This window comes from Ascaphus truei, unplaced genomic scaffold, assembly GCF_040206685.1.
Source record: "Ascaphus truei isolate aAscTru1 unplaced genomic scaffold, aAscTru1.hap1 HAP1_SCAFFOLD_1588, whole genome shotgun sequence".
Taxonomy (NCBI): domain Eukaryota; kingdom Metazoa; phylum Chordata; class Amphibia; order Anura; family Ascaphidae; genus Ascaphus; species Ascaphus truei.
In genome coordinates, this window is record NW_027454479.1 from 57,277 (window position 1) to 77,097 (window position 19,821).

Below are 19,821 nucleotides of genomic sequence, written 5' to 3' on the forward strand. Positions count from 1 at the left end.
AGCAATTGCCTTTTTATATTATTTGTTCTGCTTTTTACTATTATCAGTATATATATGTAACATCGCCAAAAGAAGGGTCGTGCGGTCACTGCTGTATTTCATCTCCTGTCTGCACCGCTGATAAGAGGCATAGAGGAATTTGTGAGGGCGGACCCTCGCTCTCGCAGAGGGGAGGGGTTTGATGTCTGTCTGTCTGTGTGTGTGTGTGTGTGAGAGGGAGAGAGAGAGTGTGTGTGTAAGAGGGAGAGTGTGTGTGTGTGTGTGTGTGTGTGTGTGTGTGTGTGTGTGTGTGTGTGTGTGTGTGTGTGTGTGTGTGTGTGTGTGTGTGTGTGTGTGTGTCACCCACCCTGTTTCCCTCTGTCTCACTTTCTGTCGCCCTCTGTCTCACTTTCTGTCACCCTCTGTCTCACTTTCTGTCACCCTCTGTTTCCCCCTGTCACCCTCTGTCTCACCCTGTCACCCTCTGTCTCACCCTGTCACCCTGTGTCACACCATGTCACCCATTTTCTCCCTGTCAACCTCTGTATCTCTCGGTATCACCCTGTCATTCTCTGTCTCACCCTGTCACCCTCTGCCTCACCCTGTCACCCTCTGCCTCACCCTATCTCACACACTCTCTGTGTCTCACACACTCTCTGTGTCTCACACACTCTCTGTGTCTCACACACTCTCTGTGTCACACACACACGCACACTCTCTCTGTGTCACACACACACTCTTAACAAGGACTAATTGTAGTATAATGTAATACAATAAATAAACATGTCAAAAACGAATGTTGTTCTTACTAGGAATTTATTCAATTTTTTTTAAAGCGGGCCTGGGGCGGGGCTAGGTGATGAGTAGATTTTTTTGTTCAGCGAGTAGATTTTTGGGTGATTTGTCAACCACAATATATATATATATATATGTAAGGGGGCCACTCCCGGCTTCCCTGATGTTCCTTTGCCCCTTGCCTTACCCCTGTGGCAGTGGGGGAAGGGGATGGCGACTTTTCCCAGTTGGCGCTGCTATCTGTGCCGGCGCCGTCGGGGGCCCTGATGCTCGAGCATGCGCAGATAGCCACAGCGGCCATGTTGTGTTTGGTGCGAGGTTCGCGCAATACGCAGAGGTTGGCAAGGGTAGTGGTGGCCATTACAAGTGTACAGGAGATCTGGTAGGTTGCGCAGGTGCAGTTATGTGTAGCGGTGGCCACTACAGCTTTGCACAGGTGCAGTAGAGACCGCGCACACAGTCCCCATAGGAAAGAGGTTCTGAGTGGACTACATCCCCCAGCAGCCTCTGGTGAATGCCCTATGTTCCCTGTCACCTGCAACCAACCAGCCACTGAGACTTGCAGATTCTCTGCAGCAGGGAATTTGATACATTGTTTTGTGCAGTCAGGAAGCAGACTGGGAAGCACGTGAGTGAGTGAGACTTAGGGGACAAAGAGGGAAAGAAGGTGGGCAGAGAGCTGCGAGATTCTGCCCTAGGCCAGAAATCCCCAGGCTAGAGTTGAGGCCCTGACTTCCCACTAGTGAGGGTGGGTGGTCACAGGGACAGGCCCTAGTACAGGAACCTGTCACTTTAGAGAGAGAGAGAAGTGAAGGAAGCAGAGACTGTCGCAGCACCATTACAGAGGTTTAGGATCAGACCTCTTCAAGCACAGCAGCAACCAACCGGGTGGGATCGCCCTGGAAGGTAACCCTGACGTATCTTCACCGTCGGATCCTTTGCGAAGTCTGTTTGCAGGTCCTAGCGCTGGAGCGCTCGGCAGGTAACATCCATAAGTGCACCAACTATAAATCAGTACATAGTGGCTGTGCAGTCACACACACACATACCTTATTTTGGGGGTGGGGTTGTGGTGTGGGGAGTTGGACATGGTGTGGGTACACGGTGAGGGGTTGCATCCTGCGAGACACGTGAGTTACTGTGTCTCCTAGAAGAGAGACACTTAATGTATGACATGCATAGTTATGTTACTGTTAGAAAAGTCACTGTTCTTTTATATGCTGTGTGCGTGATATTATATTATTGTCCTGTGAGGAACAACTCCCGCTCTGCTTGGAGCCATCACAGGTGGAGGCGCTGCACCATATAGTATTGTTCAGGAGGATACACCCCAGGCTCTCATTGGCGGAGGCTCAGGCCTCCTGTGAGCCTCACAGGTAAAGCACCACACTGGTAATACATATAGCTCCCCTCACATGCACCCTATCTGCGATTGGGTGGGGGAATATGGGTTACATATATATATTATATATATATAGTACCGACACACTTTATTCGAGTGTGGCCGGTACCGCAAGCCGGGAGATTTCCCGGCTTGCTAGTGGCCGCCCCTCGGCGTGCCGCGCGTCATAGACGCGCGGTCACGCGTCTTCGGGAGCGTGCGCCCCCTGCACGCGCGTCCAGGGGCTCCCCGAGGGAGCCCTGGTGTCCCGCGATCGCGGGACAGCGGCAGGGGGTTCCGGGGGACCCGGCGGACCCGGCAGCGGTAGGGAGAGCGCCCCGATCGGAGGGCGCTCTTCCGCTGCTTCGGCGCGCGCCCGTCACTCTCGGGCGCGCGCCAGGCTACTGCTGCGGCCAAGAACGGGCAAATGCTCGAATAAACTTGGCCGCAGCAGTATATATATATATATATATATATATATATACTTATTATTAGGCTATAACTGCAGCACTGATTATTGTGCTACCTAGTTCTTGTTGGTTCTTAATAGATTGCTATGAGGGATATTGTTATATGCACTTATGATATAATACACCTCATTTAGCAATCAGGACGCCACACTCCATATATTTTAGCACCCTCCCCATCAGTTACATATGTTGCTGGTACCATGGTTTTTTACCTCACTACTTCTTATTGGGACTCACACTGGTACTGTCATTTAGCGCATGAATATTTATTTTGTTCTAACAAAATTAACACAGTATAGGAAAATATGCATTTGTCAGAGGGAAAGGCCAATAATCTGGAGTCAGGTCACCCTAATGTATATTAAAAATAAACACAGGCCTGTCTGATACTCCCTGATATTATAAAGTAAAGAGGCCACTCTATAATAAATATTTACACAGGCCTTTTTAAGTCTGTCCCTAATAATCTGTAATCAGGAGGTCATTATAAGTGTTAAAACAGTAGTGGTACTGTGATATTAAAGTGACAATCCCATACAAGTTTAATTCAGCCTAAATCCACACAATAATGTTAATAAATGCATTATAAATATCACATGACCATATGTATACTGACTTAGTTCATGGCTGTGTTATTACATCATTACATGTGTAATTAAATCCGTGACATTCTCAGGCTCCCCCCTTCTGTGACAATCATACAACCGGGCCGTTACATTGCAACACACTAATCCCGCCCCTAGTGACATCACCTGATCAGTAACCAGTCAGAGAAGCTAGCAGGCAAAGAACTACATTTCCCACAATGCACCTCGTGGAGTGTGGCTAGCAGCTACACCTTCTCTCACTAGTTTGTCTCCTGCGAGTTTCCGTACACAGCGTCTTGTTAGAGTGGGGCGTGGACATGTGTAAACTTCAATGGTGGGAAAATGAGACAGTTTTAGCTGCTAGCTGAGCAGTGGTACAGCGCTCTGTAGAAGGCGCTCTCAGTCGGGTGAGTGATTTTTCAATGTGTGTGTTTATTTCATTTCTCATTTTACTTTCACTTTAAGTACTGCATGCTTATTTTTTTCTTTGGGCATTTAGAGATTTAAGTGCTCCGTGAGCCGAGTCCTCCATTGAAGGAGGAGCTATGAGGCCAACCTATCACAGCTACTGTACCATCTTCAGTTGCTTTCAGTATACTGATTAATCCACGGCACAGAATATGCAACTTCAAATACATCTATCAACTGTCTATATGTTAAGCCCCCGGACAAGCATTTGCTTGTTAGTTATACACTAGTTTCATACAAGCACTTCACACAGGGGGCTTCAACTTAGGTAGTACTTGACCGGCCGGTCTGAGTGTTCTCATTTCCATATATTTCTTGCCTCTACACTTTATTTACATACTTTGTACTTATTACTGCAGTGTAGCATTTTTCCCCACACCTTAAGGTTCAGTTTATAACAGCTTTGTAGGTCACCACTGCTTCTCATTTTAACCATTTATGTGTATGTGATTAATAAACCTTTATTGATACAATTTGTGTATGTTAGAGTGCTATTCAGGGGATTCTTTTTTTCTGTGTTAGTTTTCATATGTGTGTGTGTGTGTGTGTGTGTGTGTGTGTGTGTGTGTGTGTGTGTATATATATGTATATATTTATGTATATATATTTGTGTGTGTGTGACCTTGGGCAAGTCACTTCATATCCTCTGTGCCTCAGGCACCAATGTCATAGATTATAGCTCTATGGGGCAGGGACTTGTGTCTGCAAAATGTCTCTGTATAGCGCTACGTAAAACTAGCAGCGCTTTAAAAGAACATGCTGTTATTATTATTATATATAAATGTGTATGTATTTATTTATATAGCACTATTAATGTATATAGCGTTTCACAGTAGTAATACATGTGAAAATCCTATAAATAACAAATACAAATATCAGGTCATGGGAATAAGTGATTTGGACATAAAAGTAACATTTCGGAAGTGTGGACAACTAATACATCTTGTAGATTGCCTTTACAGTGTGATGTCATTGATTCAGTAGATTGTGTGCAGACCAGGACTGCAGTACAGTGTCACTCACATGGATGACTTGCGTGGTAGAAGCTCAAGAACAAGGATGTCAAACTCCAGTCCTCGAGGGCAGCAAACAGGCCAGGTTTTCAGGATATCCCTACTGAAAACCTGGCCTGTTTGGGACCCTCGAGGACTGGAGTTTGACATGCATGCTCTAGACGGAGCACAGCTGTGGGTGGGAGGTGGATTTGCTTTGCATCAAATGGTTTGGAGCAAGGTTTATTGTATGTATTATCATAATAACAATGCAATGCTTAACTTTTATTTCAGGAGGGATGACTGCAGAACAGAAGTGAATATTGAAGCCATGTGTTCCTTTTCTTGCAAAAGAGAAAATTTGAAGGACAGTTGAAGAGAAGGAAAATTACTACACAGAGACAGATAAGCAATGTGTATATTTCTCATTTACCATTTAGTATTTGTCGTTTTATTGACTCCACACAATCCGGCTGCTACGGGTTTCACATTGAATATTTTCATCTCTACTCTACCCCTTCCTGTGATCTGAACCATGCAAGTTTTCGTTGATTCAATACATCATGAGTAGAGTGTGGCTACAGTATGAAGTAAAGACCCAAGGACCACATCTACTACCATTCATAACAAGAACATGTGCAGTAGCGCACAGCTGCAGTTCTATGTGATTGTTATGAAAGGTTGAGGTGGTTCAATTCTATGAATCTGGAGTGGGATGGATCCTGTTTGCATCATATGGTTTCATCTAGGCCAGTAGATTATATAACTCTCAGTACAGGTTACACATGGCATCAGTATTAGTGATTTAAAGAGGAGGAAAGCTTCAATGTGGAGAACAAAGCCAAGTAATGTTGAAGTTACTCCTTTTACCATTTACTTGGTCAGTCTGTACTGTCTACTCTCCACACAGCTGCTAAGGATCTTCCATTTTAAATACTTTCACCTCCTATTCTGCACTGCTTTGCTGCCCATTATTCAGAGATGCGTTCCAGTCATGTTTAGCACTCTGAATCTCTCTGCAGTCATTGGTTCAGCACATCATGGGTAGAGCATGGCTACAGATACAGCAAGCTATTATTATTTTACCGGCTGATCACCCATAATATTGCATTAAAACATAGAATATCACTTAATTTCCAAAAGATTCAGTGATGCTGATAATGCAGAATCTCACAACATTTCCCATCATAATGCCATAATGCACAAGTGGGAGAAATAATCCTTGCTATATCTGTACATTGTGTGACGTATTACCTCAATGACCGATGAGAGCAAGTACATCTTCTGTATAGAGCGGCTGTGTTATGATGCAGTTATTGATCATCATTGACATAATCACAAGAATCTTATGCAAAGGGAAATTGTCCGCAGCGAAGTGAGATTTCAGCCCCCAAACGTCTGTAATATTAATGCAATGTCTTACTTTTGTTGCAGTGAACACTGAAGAGACGGATCTACTACAACACTGTACAGGATGAGCATACGCTACAAGCAGCAAAATGATCTTGCAGTTGACAGTATGTTGTTCTGGTAATGTGCACAATTATTATATATGGGCTACACACCACAGTGCTGGACATATTCTGTTAACTTCAACTCTACTCCTAACATGGAGATGTCTTCCTGGTGTTACTGATTCAGTACATCATATGCACAGTGTGGTTATGATATGATGGATTGATTTAATGAACCCACCAACCAATGATGACATCTGCATCATCTTCTGTAAAGTGCAGCTACAGCATGATATTATCAGCATTTGGTGCGGTATAATCAGAGGTATCTATGTGCTTTTGTGCCTGTTTTAAGTCCTCCAGCTTAACGCCCCTACACCTCCCACTACACAGGCATACTTACTTATGCATACACTGACATCTGGCATACCTACACACACCCCAGGGCCACTTCCTTCCCCTGATGTCAGGGAGAGGATGGGCATGCAGAGTGCAGTAAGTCTCCACGTTACTCTGGCCAACAGTCTTGGCCTACCTCCAGCATCTGTCACCCACAACATCTGTTCCCTCCTTGTAAAGTGCTGAACTATCTCACCTGGGTCAGTGCTATAGCTGATCACAGTGCCCGATCAGGATGTCACTGTGACAGGCAGCAGTGCAGATTGACCGGTCAATCAATGCAGTGCCGCAACATATGCACTAAATGAGATTTCCGTGCCCCCAGTCAGGTTACTCCCTGGGCAGTGACCCTGCTCACACCCTCCCCTAGTTCCACCTCTGATCACAATTATCTCTCTTGGAGAGTGTAGCAAATTGGAGTTGGGGGAATCTCACCTCTGCCATGCATGGTCACAATCTGGGCACAGGACCCAAATAGTGGGCAATGTGGCACTTCTTACAGTAGAGAATAAGTAACTTTATTCTTTACTTGTGTATTAAGGACCTTATTTGCATTAAATTCAGTCCACATGGGACCAAGACTTTCTGGCTTACTGAACAAAGTGGAATTGTTTCGTAGAGGGTGGAGAATTGTATTTTATCTGAAATTACCCCCTCTGCACAAAATACAAACAATTATACCCATACAAGTACCTTGTGGAAGTTGTTGCCCTCTATCTTCCTGTGGTCTCTCCCTGTTTCTCACCGTGCCTCCTCCCATTTCCTTGCACCTGTGCGTCTCCGCATATATCCCTATACTCAGAGCCGGCTCCGGTCAGTGACATGGGATGCCCAAATATGAGCATACCCATATATGGGCATCCATGCCACTGACCGGAGCCCGCTCTGTTGCGGATATGGAGAGAGACTGGGAGATTTACATCCCCTTATAATTCATATGGTGCATAGTACCGGCACGTATTGTTTTACCGGTACTGTGTACCTTCCTACTTTCACACTGGTACAGTATATGCTGCAGTGGGACTGAGAGGGATATATTGGTAACACATAGTCATTGTTGGGGGAATTCAATCCATTTTGAAAATAGTAATGAAATGTTTTTTACTTTTCTTTTTTTTCAGTAATGAAGAATGAAACATTTCTGTTAAAATTGAATTGGAGGTGAACTGGATTCATCATCAACTCTGCACCAGTGTGAATTGATGTTCTTTAATGTTCTGATAAGGTACATGCAACATCTCTTCCTCAACCCCTGCACCACTCTCTGCCTCTTGCCTCTCTCTCTCCACCTCCCTGCTAAGCGTATTAACCCATCTAATGTAATCCACATTCCATGTCTCACTTTACTCTTCACTTCTCACGTGCCCTCTGGAATGACTGCTCTCTGACTAACAAGGTCTATTTGTACATGACCTCTTCTGCTCTCATCATCCACCACCTCTCATTCCCCTCACCCCTGTCCTACTCGATACCTCAGCTTAATTGAACTCTCTCCTCTGACATCTACCCTTACACTGGCGACACACTTTATTCGAGCTCGGCTAGTCCCACGAATTCGGGTATACCCGGGTGTATTGAGGTTTGTGACTGTTTTCTGCCCGAGTGCATTGAGGTATTTTCCAAGCAGGGATTGAAGCATTTTATTCCCGCTGGCTGCAATACTGCACAGTATATATATATATACTGCATTACAATTCATGAATTTATGCCATCTGGTAGACACGCGAAGCATTGCAGCCTATTAAATCCTAATCATTATCATTTAACAGATCAGATGCCCGTCAGCCAGGCATGAACCCAGGCTGGGAAGGCAAATGCAACGGGGCTTGTCAGAGGTGAGGAGCGGCGCATTCCCGGTATCTGCCAGGTACATACTGGGTATTTGCTCGAATAAAGTGTGTCGGTGCAGTATCTCTAACCTCTCCTCACTTTCTGCTTAAACTAACTATCTTGTTAACTTTTACAATGCTATCATCTCCTCCTCCTCCCTCCTCCTCCTCCCTCCTCCATCATATATATACCCCTTCTAGGCTCTGACACACTCATCCCTCTAAGGCCATGATTATCATGGGCACATGCTTGGTCGTCCACAGTGCGTGCGAGCGATGCAGAGCCGCCTCGGACCTCAGTGCAGGGATTGCTGCATACCCCCAGCATCTGTCACCCACAAACAATACACACACTAATACTCCCCACAATACACACTATAATACCTCCTCAATACTAATCTCCCCAATAATATTATAGCTCCAAACACAATATACACAACACCCTTACACAAGATACACAATCTAGTACTCTCCTCTGCACCTCTACACACAATATAATACTCCCACACACACAATATACACACTACCCTCCTACCCCCATAAAATACAACCAATAATACACACACACTTTGTGGATGTTGGGACCAGCTCCCGGCATGCACCAGTGAAAGAGAGAGGCCCGCAGAAGCTCGGAAGAACTCCCTCCATCCGTGCCTTCCTCCGTTTCACATCTTCTCCCTGTCTCTCTCCCTCCCTTTCCTTGCATCTCCCTGCGTCTTTACGTATACCCAGTCAGTGACGGCTCTGGTCACGTGATGCCTTAATATGGGCTTATCCATATATGTTCATCCACGTCACTAATGTGATGCCCGCACTGTTGCGGAGCTGGTACTTACGACGGGCACTTATTGTTTTATCAGTACTGCGTACCTGACTCTACCGGCCTACTTTCAACACTAGTACAATATGTGCTTCACTACGAGTGAGTGGGGAATATTGGCATCACACAGTCACTGTTGAATATGCCATTCAATCCATTTTGAAAATAGTAATGCAATGTGGTTTTGTTTTGTTTGCTTTTTGCAGTAATGAAGAATGGAAAAGTTATATTAAAATTAAATTGGAGGGGGACTAGATTCAGCATTTCATCATGAACTCTGCACTTGTGAGAATTTAACTTCTTGAATACCCTGACAGGTACACGCAACATTAAGACTATAATCTGCTGTGCAAGCTTTCGTGCTATACCTCCCCCTCAGGTTTTGATTTATACATTTGCTCCCTCAATTCATGTCCTCTAATATTTGAAAGCTCTCTCCTAGCATTTTCTCTTTACCACAGAACGTCATCCCAATGTAACCTCTCTCTTGTTCTTTCTGCTTGCTGTTTCCTCACTCCTCTGTTAAACTTTTCTAATTTCTCTAACTTCCACACTCCTGCTTTTATCCACATGTTCTCCTCTTTCCTTCCCCTACCTTTGCATGTGTCTACACACTGCACCATTTGTACAGACCTCTATTGCAGCTATTTCTGCACTGCTCAATGAAAAGCACTCTTTAATATCCTATTCTCTGTGCCCCCTCTCTCTGCGCCCCCTCTTTTGGCGCCTCCTCTCTCTGCGCCCCCTCTCTCTGCGCCTATCTGTCTCATTCTCTCTACGTCCCTCTCTCTCTACATAGAGCTATCTCTGTCTCTCTCTACACCTATCTCTGTGTCTCCTTCTATGTTTGCTGATGTGTGGGATATCTCTTATAATCTTGAACCTGCTCATATACACATCGGGCCTCCCTGCCTCTGCCTCCCTGCTAAGAGTGTTAACCTATCTAATGTAATCCACATTCCTTTCCTTACTTTTCTCTTCCCTTCTCCTATGCCATCTGGAATGTCCGTTCTCTGACTAACAAGGCTCTAGTTGTACATGACCTCTTCTGCTCTCATCATTCACAATCAGTCATTCCCCTCACCCCATCTTACCTGTCCCACTGATTTGCCTCTGCTTAATTAAACTCTCCTCTGACATCTACTCTAACCTCTCTGCTCTCTCTCTCTTTCCGCTTAAACTAACAATCTTATTAACTCTTACAATGCTATCCTCCTATCTATATGCCCCCTCTAGGCTCTGACACACTTGTCCCTCTAGCCCACACCCTTGGCTAAATTCCCAAACATGTTCATCACACTTCCACTCGCTGTTCTTAATGCCTATGAAGGAAATCACACAATTGATATTTGATTTTTCTACAGTAAAAATGTCTCCAGTCCTGTATAAAGCTGCTCTCTGTGGCCAAACCACACTACTTTTTTTTCACATTCATCAACACTCAAATTTAATTTACGCTGTCTTTTTTTCCCTGTATTTGACTCCCTCCACTAACCTTCTCCTCACACTTGCCATCCTTCCTTCACTTCTCCTCAAGCATTTGACTACTTCAGAGGCAAGGTGGATGCCACCCACAAGGAGATTCCTTCTGTCCCTTCCCCCTTCTCTCCTTCTACCTAATTCTCCTTCTGCATTTGACTCCTTTTCTTCTCTTACAGAGCTGGAAGCTAATCATCTTCTCTTCTCCCTCTACCACATGCCCTCTAGATCGTATCCCCTCACACCTTACTGCATCTCTTAGTCCCCACTCTCACCCACATCTTCAATTCCTCCCTATTCTCTGGCTCTTTACCCTCTTACTTTAAGCCTGTAGTGGTCACCCTTTTCTCAGAAACAACCTACACCCTATGTGCCTTACTAACTACCGCCCTGTATCCCTCCTGCTGTTTGTCTCCTAATTGCTAGAATGTCAACATTCTTAAATCACATTCCCTCCTGGATCCTTTACAACCTGCCTTTCGTACAGCTCGTTCTACAGACTGTGCTTAAAGCAAATTCCCAAGGTCACTTTTCCCTACTAATCCTACTTGATCTATCTGCTGCGTTTGATGCTCTCAATCACTCTCCTCCTTCATATTCTAAACTCTCTCTTGGTATCCGTAACACAGTTCTATCCTGGTTTTCATCATAACTTTCCTGTCACACATTCTCCATCTCTGTTGCTAACATGTCTTCGTCTTCTATTGATCTGTCTGTGGGTATACATCAGGGCTCTGTTCTGAGATCTCTCTTTCTCTCTACATACTATCATTTGGTGACCTCATCAACTCTTTGTGACAATCCTATAAATAACAAATACAAATATCAGGTCATGGGAATAAGTGATTTGGACATAAAAGTAACATTTCGGAAGTGTGGACAACTAATACATCTTGTAGATTGCCTTTACAGTGTGATGTCATTGATTCAGTAGATTGTGTGCAGACCAGGACTGCAGTACAGTGTCACTCACATGGATGACTTGCGTGGTAGAAGCTCAAGAACAAGGATGTCAAACTCCAGTCCTCGAGGGCAGCAAACAGGCCAGGTTTTCAGGATATCCCTACTGAAAACCTGGCCTGTTTGGGACCCTCGAGGACTGGAGTTTGACATGCATGCTCTAGAAGGAGCACAGCTGTGGGTGGGAGGTGGATTTGCTTTGCATCAAATGGTTTGGAGCAAGGTTTATTGTATGTATTATCATAATAACAATGCAATGCTTAACTTTTATTTCAGGAGGGATGACTGCAGAACAGAAGTGAATATTGAAGCCATGTGTTCCTTTTCTTGCAAAAGAGAAAATTTGAAGGACAGTTGAAGAGAAGGAAAATTACTACACAGAGACAGATAAGCAATGTGTATATTTCTCATTTACCATTTAGTATTTGTCGTTTTATTGACTCCACACAATCCGGCTGCTACGGGTTTCACATTGAATATTTTCATCTCTACTCTACCCCTTCCTGTGATCTGAACCATGCAAGTTTTCGTTGATTCAATACATCATGAGTAGAGTGTGGCTACAGTATGAAGTAAAGACCCAAGGACCACATCTACTACCATTCATAACAAGAACATGTGCAGTAGCGCACAGCTGCAGTTCTATGTGATTGTTATGAAAGGTTGAGGTGGTTCAATTCTATGAATCTGGAGTGGGATGGATCCTGTTTGCATCATATGGTTTCATCTAGGCCAGTAGATTATATAACTCTCAGTACAGGTTACACATGGCATCAGTATTAGTGATTTAAAGAGGAGGAAAGCTTCAATGTGGAGAACAAAGCCAAGTAATGTTGAAGTTACTCCTTTTACCATTTACTTGGTCAGTCTGTACTGTCTACTCTCCACACAGCTGCTAAGGATCTTCCATTTTAAATACTTTCACCTCCTATTCTGCACTGCTTTGCTGCCCATTATTCAGAGATGCGTTCCAGTCATGTTTAGCACTCTGAATCTCTCTGCAGTCATTGGTTCAGCACATCATGGGTAGAGCATGGCTACAGATACAGCAAGCTATTATTATTTTACCGGCTGATCACCCATAATATTGCATTAAAACATAGAATATCACTTAATTTCCAAAAGATTCAGTGATGCTGATAATGCAGAATCTCACAACATTTCCCATCATAATGCCATAATGCACAAGTGGGAGAAATAATCCTTGCTATATCTGTACATTGTGTGACGTATTACCTCAATGACCAATGAGAGCAAGTACATCTTCTGTATAGAGCGGCTGTGTTATGATGCAGTTATTGATCATCATTGACATAATCACAAGAATCTTATGCAAAGGGAAATTGTCCGCAGCGAAGTGAGATTTCAGCCCCCAAACGTCTGTAATATTAATGCAATGTCTTACTTTTGTTGCAGTGAACACTGAAGAGACGGATCTACTACAACACTGTACAGGATGAGCATACGCTACAAGCAGCAAAATGATCTTGCAGTTGACAGTATGTTGTTCTGGTAATGTGCACAATTATTATTTATGGGCTACACACCACAGTGCTGGACATATTCTGTTAACTTCAACTCTACTCCTAACATGGAGATGTCTTCCTGGTGTTACTGATTCAGTACATCATATGCACAGTGTGGTTATGATATGATGGATTGATTTAATGAACCCACCAACCAATGATGACATCTGCATCATCTTCTGTAAAGTGCAGCTACAGCATGATATTATCAGCATTTGGTGCGGTATAATCAGAGGTATCTATGTGCTTTTGTGCCTGTTTTAAGTCCTCCAGCTTAACGCCCCTACACCTCCCACTACACAGGCATACTTACTTATGCATACACTGACATCTGGCATACCTACACACACCCCAGGGCCACTTCCTTCCCCTGATGTCAGGGAGAGGATGGGCATGCAGAGTGCAGTAAGTCTCCACGTTACTCTGGCCAACAGTCTTGGCCTACCTCCAGCATCTGTCACCCACAACATCTGTTCCCTCCTTGTAAAGTGCTGAACTATCTCACCTGGGTCAGTGCTATAGCTGATCACAGTGCCCGATCAGGATGTCACTGTGACAGGCAGCAGTGCAGATTGACCGGTCAATCAATGCAGTGCCGCAACATATGCACTAAATGAGATTTCCGTGCCCCCAGTCAGGTTACTCCCTGGGCAGTGACCCTGCTCACACCCTCCCCTAGTTCCACCTCTGATCACAATTATCTCTCTTGGAGAGTGTAGCAAATTGGAGTTGGGGGAATCTCACCTCTGCCATGCATGGTCACAATCTGGGCACAGGACCCAAATAGTGGGCAATGTGGCACTTCTTACAGTAGAGAATAAGTAACTTTATTCTTTACTTGTGTATTAAGGACCTTATTTGCATTAAATTCAGTCCACATGGGACCAAGACTTTCTGGCTTACTGAACAAAGTGGAATTGTTTCGTAGAGGGTGGAGAATTGTATTTTATCTGAAATTACCCCCTCTGCACAAAATACAAACAATTATACCCATACAAGTACCTTGTGGAAGTTGTTGCCCTCTATCTTCCTGTGGTCTCTCCCTGTTTCTCACCGTGCCTCCTCCCATTTCCTTGCACCTGTGCGTCTCCGCATATATCCCTATACTCAGAGCCGGCTCCGGTCAGTGACATGGGATGCCCAAATATGAGCATACCCATATATGGGCATCCATGCCACTGACCGGAGCCCGCTCTGTTGCGGATATGGAGAGAGACTGGGAGATTTACATCCCCTTATAATTCATATGGTGCATAGTACCGGCACGTATTGTTTTACCGGTACTGTGTACCTTCCTACTTTCACACTGGTACAGTATATGCTGCAGTGGGACTGAGAGGGATATATTGGTAACACATAGTCATTGTTGGGGGAATTCAATCCATTTTGAAAATAGTAATGAAATGTTTTTTACTTTTCTTTTTTTTCAGTAATGAAGAATGAAACATTTCTGTTAAAATTGAATTGGAGGTGAACTGGATTCATCATCAACTCTGCACCAGTGTGAATTGATGTTCTTTAATGTTCTGATAAGGTACATGCAACATCTCTTCCTCAACCCCTGCACCACTCTCTGCCTCTTGCCTCTCTCTCTCCACCTCCCTGCTAAGCGTATTAACCCATGCCCTCTAGATCGTATCCCCTCACACCTTACTGCATCTCTTAGTCCCCACTCTCACCCACATCTTCAATTCCTCCCTATTCTCTGGCTCTTTACCCTCTTACTTTAAGCCTGTAGTGGTCACCCTTTTCTCAGAAACAACCTACACCCTATGTGCCTTACTAACTACCGCCCTGTATCCCTCCTGCTGTTTGTCTCCTAATTGCTAGAATGTCAACATTCTTAAATCACATTCCCTCCTGGATCCTTTACAACCTGCCTTTCGTACAGCTCGTTCTACAGACTGTGCTTAAAGCAAATTCCCAAGGTCACTTTTCCCTACTAATCCTACTTGATCTATCTGCTGCGTTTGATGCTCTCAATCACTCTCCTCCTTCATATTCTAAACTCTCTCTTGGTATCCGTAACACAGTTCTATCCTGGTTTTCATCATAACTTTCCTGTCACACATTCTCCATCTCTGTTGCTAACATGTCTTCGTCTTCTATTGATCTGTCTGTGGGTATACATCAGGGCTCTGTTCTGAGATCTCTCTTTCTCTCTACATACTATCATTTGGTGACCTCATCAACTCTTTGTGACAATCCTATAAATAACAAATACAAATATCAGGTCATGGGAATAAGTGATTTGGACATAAAAGTAACATTTCGGAAGTGTGGACAACTAATACATCTTGTAGATTGCCTTTACAGTGTGATGTCATTGATTCAGTAGATTGTGTGCAGACCAGGACTGCAGTACAGTGTCACTCACATGGATGACTTGCGTGGTAGAAGCTCAAGAACAAGGATGTCAAACTCCAGTCCTCGAGGGCCGCAAACAGGCCAGGTTTTCAGGATATCCCTACTGAAAACCTGGCCTGTTTGGGACCCTCGAGGACTGGAGTTTGACATGCATGCTCTAGAAGGAGCACAGCTGTGGGTGGGAGGTGGATTTGCTTTGCATCAAATGGTTTGGAGCAAGGTTTATTGTATGTATTATCATAATAACAATGCAATGCTTAACTTTTATTTCAGGAGGGATGACTGCAGAACAGAAGTGAATATTGAAGCCATGTGTTCCTTTTCTTGCAAAAGAGAAAATTTGAAGGACAGTTGAAGAGAAGGAAAATTACTACACAGAGACAGATAAGCAATGTGTATATTTCTCATTTACCATTTAGTATTTGTCGTTTTATTGACTCCACACAATCCGGCTGCTACGGGTTTCACATTGAATATTTTCATCTCTACTCTACCCCTTCCTGTGATCTGAACCATGCAGGTTTTCGTTGATTCAATACATCATGAGTAGAGGGTGGCTACAGTATGAAGTAAAGACCCAAGGACCACATCTACTACCATTCATAACAAGAACATGTGCAGTAGCGCACAGCTGCAGTTCTATGTGATTGTTATGAAAGGTTGAGGTGGTTCAATTCTATGAATCTGGAGTGGGATGGATCCTGTTTGCATCATATGGTTTCATCTAGGCCAGTAGATTATATAACTCTCAGTACAGGTTACACATGGCATCAGTATTAGTGATTTAAAGAGGAGGAAAGCTTCAATGTGGAGAACAAAGCCAAGTAATGTTGAAGTTACTCCTTTTACCATTTACTTGGTCAGTCTGTACTGTCTACTCTCCACACAGCTGCTAAGGATCTTCCATTTTAAATACTTTCACCTCCTATTCTGCACTGCTTTGCTGCCCATTATTCAGAGATGCGTTCCAGTCATGTTTAGCACTCTGAATCTCTCTGCAGTCATTGGTTCAGCACATCATGGGTAGAGCATGGCTACAGATACAGCAAGCTATTATTATTTTACCGGCTGATCACCCATAATATTGCATTAAAACATAGAATATCACTTAATTTCCAAAAGATTCAGTGATGCTGATAATGCAGAATCTCACAACATTTCCCATCATAATGCCATAATGCACAAGTGGGAGAAATAATCCTTGCTATATCTGTACATTGTGTGACGTATTACCTCAATGACCAATGAGAGCAAGTACATCTTCTGTATAGAGCGGCTGTGTTATGATGCAGTTATTGATCATCATTGACATAATCACAAGAATCTTATGCAAAGGGAAATTGTCCGCAGCGAAGTGAGATTTCAGCCCCCAAACGTCTGTAATATTAATGCAATGTCTTACTTTTGTTGCAGTGAACACTGAAGAGACGGATCTACTACAACACTGTACAGGATGAGCATACGCTACAAGCAGCAAAATGATCTTGCAGTTGACAGTATGTTGTTCTGGTAATGTGCACAATTATTATTTATGGGCTACACACCACAGTGCTGGACATATTCTGTTAACTTCAACTCTACTCCTAACATGGAGATGTCTTCCTGGTGTTACTGATTCAGTACATCATATGCACAGTGTGGTTATGATATGATGGATTGATTTAATGAACCCACCAACCAATGATGACATCTGCATCATCTTCTGTAAAGTGCAGCTACAGCATGATATTATCAGCATTTGGTGCGGTATAATCAGAGGTATCTATGTGCTTTTGTGCCTGTTTTAAGTCCTCCAGCTTAACGCCCCTACACCTCCCACTACACAGGCATACTTACTTATGCATACACTGACATCTGGCATACCTACACACACCCCAGGGCCACTTCCTTCCCCTGATGTCAGGGAGAGGATGGGCATGCAGAGTGCAGTAAGTCTCCACGTTACTCTGGCCAACAGTCTTGGCCTACCTCCAGCATCTGTCACCCACAACATCTGTTCCCTCCTTGTAAAGTGCTGAACTATCTCACCTGGGTCAGTGCTATAGCTGATCACAGTGCCCGATCAGGATGTCACTGTGACAGGCAGCAGTGCAGATTGACCGGTCAATCAATGCAGTGCCGCAACATATGCACTAAATGAGATTTCCGTGCCCCCAGTCAGGTTACTCCCTGGGCAGTGACCCTGCTCACACCCTCCCCTAGTTCCACCTCTGATCACAATTATCTCTCTTGGAGAGTGTAGCAAATTGGAGTTGGGGGAATCTCACCTCTGCCATGCATGGTCACAATCTGGGCACAGGACCCAAATAGTGGGCAATGTGGCACTTCTTACAGTAGAGAATAAGTAACTTTATTCTTTACTTGTGTATTAAGGACCTTATTTGCATTAAATTCAGTCCACATGGGACCAAGACTTTCTGGCTTACTGAACAAAGTGGAATTGTTTCGTAGAGGGTGGAGAATTGTATTTTATCTGAAATTACCCCCTCTGCACAAAATACAAACAATTATACCCATACAAGTACCTTGTGGAAGTTGTTGCCCTCTATCTTCCTGTGGTCTCTCCCTGTTTCTCACCGTGCCTCCTCCCATTTCCTTGCACCTGTGCGTCTCCGCATATATCCCTATACTCAGAGCCGGCTCCGGTCAGTGACATGGGATGCCCAAATATGAGCATACCCATATATGGGCATCCATGCCACTGACCGGAGCCCGCTCTGTTGCGGATATGGAGAGAGACTGGGAGATTTACATCCCCTTATAATTCATATGGTGCATAGTACCGGCACGTATTGTTTTACCGGTACTGTGTACCTTCCTACTTTCACACTGGTACAGTATATGCTGCAGTGGGACTGAGAGGGATATATTGGTAACACATAGTCATTGTTGGGGGAATTCAATCCATTTTGAAAATAGTAATGAAATGTTTTTTACTTTTCTTTTTTTTCAGTAATGAAGAATGAAACATTTCTGTTAAAATTGAATTGGAGGTGAACTGGATTCATCATCAACTCTGCACCAGTGTGAATTGATGTTCTTTAATGTTCTGATAAGGTACATGCAACATCTCTTCCTCAACCCCTGCACCACTCTCTGCCTCTTGCCTCTCTCTCTCCACCTCCCTGCTAAGCGTATTAACCCATCTAATGTAATCCACATTCCATGTCTCACTTTACTCTTCACTTCTCACGTGCCCTCTGGAATGACTGCTCTCTGACTAACAAGGTCTATTTGTACATGACCTCTTCTGCTCTCATCATCCACCACCTCTCATTCCCCTCACCCCTGTCCTACTCGATACCTCAGCTTAATTGAACTCTCTCCTCTGACATCTACCCTTATCTCTAACCTCTCCTCACTTTCTGCTTAAACTAACTATCTTGTTAACTTTTACAATGCTATCATCTCCTCCTCCTCCCTCCTCCTCCTCCCTCCTCCTCCTCCCTCCTCCATCATATATATGCCCCTTCTAGGCTCTGACACACTCATCCCTCTAAGGCCATGATTATCATGGGCACATGCTTGGTCATCCACAGTGTGTGCGAGCGATGCAGAGCCGCCTCGGACCTCAGTGCAGGGATTGCTGCATACCCCCAGCATCTGTCACCCACAAACAATACACACACTAATACTCCCCACAATACACACTATAATACCTCCTCAATACTAATCTCCCCAATAATATTATAGCTCCAAACACAATATACACAACACCCTTACACAAGATACACAATCTAGTACTCTCCTCTGCACCTCTACACACAATATAATACTCCCACACACACAATATACACACTACCCTCCTACCCCCATAAAATACAACCAATAATACACACACACTTTGTGGATGTTGGGACCAGCTCCCGGCATGCACCAGTGAAAGAGAGAGGCCCGCAGAAGCTCGGAAGAACTCCCTCCATCCGTGCCTTCCTCCGTTTCACATCTTCTCCCTGTCTCTCTCCCTCCCTTTCCTTGCATCTCCCTGCGTCTTTACGTATACCCAGTCAGTGACGGCTCTGGTCACGTGATGCCTTAATATGGGCTTATCCATATATGTTCATCCACGTCACTAATGTGATGCCTGCACTGTTGCGGAGCTGGTACTTACGACGGGCACTTATTGTTTTATCAGTACTGCGTACCTGACTCTACCGGCCTACTTTCAACACTAGTACAATATGTGCTTCACTACGAGTGAGTGGGGAATATTGGCATCACACAGTCACTGTTGAATATGCCATTCAATCCATTTTGAAAATAGTAATGCAATGTGGTTTGGTTTTGTTTGCTTTTTGCAGTAATGAAGAATGGA

The 19,821-nt window shown here is 44.1% G+C and overlaps 2 long non-coding RNA genes across 3 annotated transcripts; both read left to right on the top strand.

Annotated features, from left to right (window-relative positions):
• Positions 1 to 3,507: 3,507 nt before the first annotated feature.
• On the top strand, positions 3,508 to 13,119 carry LOC142476419 (uncharacterized). 2 transcript variants are annotated; one of them, XR_012791660.1, is made up of 8 exons: positions 3,508 to 3,619; positions 4,967 to 5,086; positions 6,107 to 6,202; positions 7,647 to 7,750; positions 8,295 to 8,392; positions 9,381 to 9,491; positions 11,890 to 12,009; positions 13,030 to 13,119. It is a non-coding gene; the product is annotated as an uncharacterized LOC142476419 (long non-coding RNA). The 2 variants fall into 2 exon arrangements; XR_012791659.1 differs by lacking the exon at positions 8,295 to 8,392.
• A 1,459-nt stretch (positions 13,120 to 14,578) lies between these two features.
• Positions 14,579 to 17,009, top strand: LOC142476420 (uncharacterized). The gene is made up of 3 exons (XR_012791661.1): positions 14,579 to 14,673; positions 15,780 to 15,899; positions 16,920 to 17,009. It is a non-coding gene; the product is annotated as an uncharacterized LOC142476420 (long non-coding RNA).
• Positions 17,010 to 19,821: the final 2,812 nt, after the last annotated feature.